The sequence below is a fragment of the Mesoplodon bidens genome (genome assembly GCF_964165515.1).
Source record: "Mesoplodon bidens genome assembly, chromosome: 2".
Classification (NCBI taxonomy): Eukaryota; Metazoa; Chordata; class Mammalia; order Artiodactyla; family Ziphiidae; genus Mesoplodon; species Mesoplodon bidens.
Window position 1 is genome coordinate 141932664 of NC_138177.1, and position 6000 is coordinate 141938663.

Below are 6000 nucleotides of genomic sequence, written 5' to 3' on the forward strand. Positions count from 1 at the left end.
TGTGTGTCTGTGTCTAAACTTCCCTCTTCTTCTAAGGCTTACCCTAATCAAGTCTGACCACACTTAACTTGATTATACCTGCAAAGATCCTATTTCTAGGGAATTTACTGGCGGTCCAGTTGTTAGGATTCGGTGCTTCCATTGCCGGGGCTCAGTTTCAATCCCTGATTGGGGAGCTAAGATCCCGCAAGCTGCGCAGTGCAGCAAAAAAAAAAAAAAAAAAAAAAAAAGCCCTATTTCCAGATAAGGTCACATTCACAGGTCCTGGGAGGTAGGACTTGAACATATCTTCTTTAGAGGACACAGTTCAACCCACAATGAACCCCGTCTCCTTATGCCCCTGCCCTCCTGCCCTCAGAGCTGCTCAGGTACCATTACTTTGTTTGAAGGATCAGGAAGGATGCTAACTGGCTCCCCTTGTCCAATGCTTTTTTAAATGCCCAGTATCTTTCTCTTTCCCTGGTACCTTTCCTCTCCCTCTCTTTGTCTCTTTTCTCTTTTCTCCCTCTCCCCTCTCTCTTGTCCTCCCAGGTTTTTGTCTCTCTGCTCTTCCTCTCTCTCCCCTCACTTTCCACTCTCCTCATCCCAGCCCCTCTCCCACCCCACCCTCCTTGCTCAAGTATCTGCCCAGAGGACACCATTTTTTCTCAGATGTGATGAGCAGGAAGAATATTCTCAGTTGTTATAAAAATCCTAAGTCTCTGCTTTGCTTTAGTGTCCACACATTGGCTTTCTTTCCCAAACTTGTCATGGATTGGGTCTGCTTTTTGCAAGCATTTTATAATAATTATTTGGCTTTTTCACCCTTCTGAATTCTCTAGGGAATTAAGAAAACAAAACTTAAAAAACCCACTGGTTGTTTCCTCCTTCTAAAAGGAAGTCCCAAATGGAGATGGGTCAGTTAATTCAGCAGGAGTCCACTCTGTGCCCAGTGAGGGGACAACCGTGGGTTTCTCGTTAATATACAGGAGCCCGTCGTGGGCCCCGTGTGGGTTTGCACACGGATACAAGCTGGTGCCATCCCATTGCTTCCTAAAGTCTTGTTGCTGGAGCCCTGAAGCTTCTACCAGAGTTTTTCTAGGTTGCTCTTGGCTATCTGGTCAGTCTATCCTGGGTCCAAATCTTGGTTCACCACCCTCACTAAGGAACACAGATGCTTAAGTCCTAAGTAAACGATTAGCAAACCAAGAGTATTCAAAGAATAATAGGCCATAACCGTATAGGGCTTATTACAGGAATTCAAGGAAGATTCCAAGAAATGAACCATCAATACGTGGTTCATGTATTGATCTCAGAAATCATTATTCTGAGTGAAAGAAGCCGGACAAAACATGAGTGCATAGGAAACTCTAGAAGGTGCAAACTAATCAACAGTGACAGAAAACAGACTGGTGGCTACTTGGAGGAGAGGGTTACCGGGAAGGGGCCGGGAGGAAGCAATTTCAACGGGGCACGAGGAAAACTTTTGGTGGTGACAGATAAATTCACTCTTGTGATGGGAGATGGTTTCACAGAGGGTATGCATATGCCAAAACATCAAATTGCATACAAAAAGAGATCAATGATTCTACATTTAAGAAATCTTTTAATGCAGCCAAGTGTACAAGACTTGGTACAAGGCGTCGAGACATAAAATGGAAAGGCACATGGCAGATGGGCAGGTACAGTGATCACCCTTTCAGTCATTCCCACGCAGGTTTGTTCAAGGACAGTGGATCCTGAGTCCAAAGTTCCCCTGAGTTCTCACGCTACCTCTGCCTGCGGTCGTAACTTGGCCACTTGTGCTTGGGCTTTGATTCTGTCTTCTGCAAAATAAGAATAATAACTGTGGAATGAGGATAGTCACAACCAGACTTGGAGTTGTCAGGGTAAGAGGTAATAAGAGTGAGGTGCTTGTGACAAAATAGAGCCTCCATAGCTGGTAACGATGAGAAAAGGATTATTCCTCACACTTTCTCCAGGAACCTTCTGTGTGCTCAGTATTACCTGGCAACCCGGATCCTGTGAGGAGAGACATGGTTCCTGCAAGAGTGTATGTGCAGGAAAAAACAAGACATCCGCTGGACACAGAGACCAGCCCACCTCAGTCCCCAGCACACTGATTTTTCAGGGTCTCTTTTATTCATTCATGAGTCCAGCCCAAGATCCATCCTCACCAGCTTCCCAGAAATTGTTTTGGAATCCCCCAGGGGAAGGAGGCCTTTTCTCACAAGCAAACAAATTTTAACTGTTTGAAAAGTGTTTTGAACATGCATTTTGAAAGCAGGGTGTAACAATAAACACAGGATAATAAAACACATATTTGAAAGGAAATTCACCTAAGCACTTGATAAGAAAGTAAGTTAGTATTAATCCAGAGCAAAGGAGAGCATGACATTGAGGGAGCAAAACATTAAAAACATGTTTTGTTAGTTGAGTTTTTAACTTTTAGGATACATACTAATGTCCTTGTGATTTTGGAGGGCTTGAGGCCCTCATCAACACCACCATCCCTTGTGGAGGCAGAGACCAGCTGTCTGGTGCGAGGAGGTGCCCTCAGAGGCTGCACTGGGGCAGCGACAGGTAGAGGTATAGTTGCATGGTGGCTGGTGGCCAGTCCTTCCAGCCTCACGCAGTAGCCCACGTGTAAGTAGTTGCATGAAGGAGTAGACCCCGTCTTGCGTCTGGTCAGGTTGCAGAAGGAAAACCCCCTCCCCCCCCATCATCATCATCATCATCATCACCACAGCAGCAAGTTTATATTGAGTGCTCACCTTGTCCTAGGCAATGTTTGAAACACTTTCCATCTTTCATGATTGTCTTGTTGAATCCTCACAACAGTTCTATGAAGGTTAGTACCATTATTATCCCTATTTTACAGATGAGAAAACTGAGGCATAAAGAGGTTAAGTCACTTGCTCAAAGTCTTGCATGCAGGGTCGGGGAGAGGCGGGGAGTTGAGATGCCAGCAAGAAGAATTAATAGGGGCGTATTCTTGTTAATGGACCAGTCATCTAAAATTTTGATTTTAAGGGTATAGACTCCCTAATCCCTAAAAGGATACAGGCCTGGGGACACTAAACTGGTGTGTGTGGGAGATGCCTATTATCCCCATTTAAATGATGTTCAGGAGAGGAGTAAGGGCAGGGCCAAGCAGGAGGCATGGGGTGATTCCTCCGTTTGTCTGCTCACAGAACTTCTGAGTGACCTCACACTTGACGGATGAGGAAACTATGAGTCCAGAGGAGCTAAACAACTTGGCCAGGGCCCCACAGTGAGTACAAGCTGGGACTTGAACTTGGGTCTTCCAGGTGCTAGCTTCGCCTACAGCTAAGAACTGTGAGAGTCCCCTCCTACTCAGGCCCCCAGGACTGAGGCCCCCAGGACTGAGGCCCCGGGAGGCGAAGGCTCTTGTTGAGGGCCCAGCTGGCCAGAGACAGGGCTCCGTGTCTCTCTGTCTCTCTCATCCTGTCCTTTTGTCTCCTCCACATGGGCCTGGCTCCCCCAAGCCCAGGCACTGTCACTATGGGTGGAGGGTCTTTCCCACCACGGTCAGCAACACCAGGAAGAGAAGTGCAGACCCTTGCAGCTGCCACCCATTTGGGCAAGCAGGGGTCCTCACGTGTCAGCTGGCCCAGCTGAGGCCCCGCTTTCTCTGCTCTGCTCAGCAAGGGCAGGCATAAGCCAGGAGAGTGCATGCAGCTTTTTCATAACCTTTAATACCTGCACATTGGAAAAAAGAACATCCACACAGAGAAAATTAAATGAATGCTCTGTTCAAAAGACTTCGGTTGGAGAAAGCTCTTGATCAGATCTGGGAATGCAGCCAGGAAAAAATCATTTCCACAGCCTCGCTGGGAATGGCAACAATGACCCAGTTAGAGAAGCCCTTGGGAAGGGCCTGTCCTGACTCTCCCCTCTGGAACCGGCCTTGCCACCCCTTCTCTCCCAGAACCACATCCACACAGTTCTTTAGGACCTTTAATCCTTCTCCCTTAAAATGGAAGAGGGTTGGGTGGTCCTCCCACTGGGGCCTGGGCTGAACTAACTGTGGCACATCTTCATCAAGGAATACTACTCAGCATAAATAGTAGTGACCCATGAACACATGCAACAACAGTGATGAATCTCAAAAACAATATCCTAAGTGAAAGAAGCCAATCTCAGAAGAATACATGCTGTATGATTCCATTTCTATGATATTCTGGAAAAGGAAAAGCTACAGGGATAGAGAGTTAGAGGGGGGGACCAGTGTGGCCAGGGCTGGGGGTGGGTAGAGCATGAACTGCAAAGGGTCCCCAAGGAACTTCGGGGGATAACGGAAATGCCCTATGTTTTGTGGGGTGTGGCTACACTTTGTCAAAACGTCTCAGACTGTGTTAAATAGGTAAACTGTATTGTATGTGAATTTTATCTCTACACAGCTGACAGATCACTGAAAAATGAGGGAGTGAATGAATGAAGGGTAGCAGCCACTGGCTGTTTCTGGGTCCCAGTCTCTGCCTTCATGCAGGTGGGAGGGGTGCCTTCAGCATCCCTCTGGGGAGGCGCAGCCCTGTGGGGAGCCCTCACCAGGCCCTGCGCCCACTGGCCCTCGCACACGTGTGAATGAATGAGTCCAGAGACAGCTCCACCAGGAGGGGCACCTCCGACCACAGCTCTCACAGATAAGGTGGGAGGCCGGTCCCTGGCCTCTGCCCAGCAGTCTGCCTGGTAGACGCTGTCCTGGCTGGGTTCCCGAGGACAGCCTGCTTCTCTCACCCACCCCGCACTGAGCCTGTCTTCGGTGCCAGACCCTTCCCTGGAGGGGCTCACACTCTGGTGGGGGGGGTGGCAGGGCCAGCTGCAGACAACTATGACAGGCAGGTCAGAGGAAATCCCTGGATTGCAGAATCCGAGGAGGGACCGGCCCTGATGGAAGGCCAGAGGGGCTTCCTGGCAGAGGTGACAGTCAGGCTAAGCTGGGCCAAGGGTGAGGAGCGGGTAGCGGGTGAGAGGCCTGGGGAACGCCCTGAGCCAGGGCAGGCATGAGGCACCTTGGCCTTGGGGAGGAAGGCTGGGGGGTGGCAGCAATCGGTTCTTCCTGGAGAATAAGGAATGAGGCAGTTGGTAAGGGCCCTCCCACGTCTTGATGGCTCGGGAGCCTCTTGGACTTTGGACTCTCCTGAGGCAATGGTGAGGCCCCTAGGGAGCAAAGTCATCAGACTTTCATGACAGAAAAGTCCCTGTGGCAAGGGGACTTTACTTTACATGAGCCACACCAACAGGTTTAGGGTGTGTGTGGCTCTTACAGGATGCTTATGTGAGTGCCGTCTCAAGCAACATCTACAGAGGCACTTTGTGAATTTATGTACAACTGTCATGGCCCCCTGTGAACCCACGAGTGTGTGAACCCCACCTCATTGGTGGGCAGATAATGTAGAGAGTCCCAGTCATCCTGTGGCGGGTCCAGGCTGGAGCCTGGCACGTTCCTCGCCACCCTGCCCGCTGAAGAGGGAGAGGAGGAAATGTCATTCACGCATTTCTGTGTTCAGCAGTTGGGTGCCATCTCCCCTGGGGTGCTACCTGCCCACACCCAAGAGGACTGCCTGGCAGGACTGGAAGGCCTCAGGCCTGAAGAGCAGAGCAGTTCTACGATACATCTGCCCCCTGAGCCTCTGTCCACATAGTGGAGGCCTGAGCTGGGCTGGACGCCATTCACGACTATGGCCAGCAGGGGGCGCCCCAGGACAGATGACTTTGGACTCGACCGCAAGGATCACCCAGGAACGAAGTCCTTCATACGCTCAAAACCAGTGTGCCTGCTCTTCCTCTTTTTCCTAAAGCCCAGAGGGTCAGATGTCTTCAGTAAATCATGTTCAGACAAGCCCTTTTGCACCTGACACACTAGACCAAGCCCAGTCTTTTGGAGTGAGGGATCCTTGAAAAGCCCCCGCCAGGAGAAGCTTTTCCCAAGATAACTAGTCAGTCCTATTTATGGAGGAAGGGGGATAAATAATCTCAGGGTGAGGGCTGGGGGTT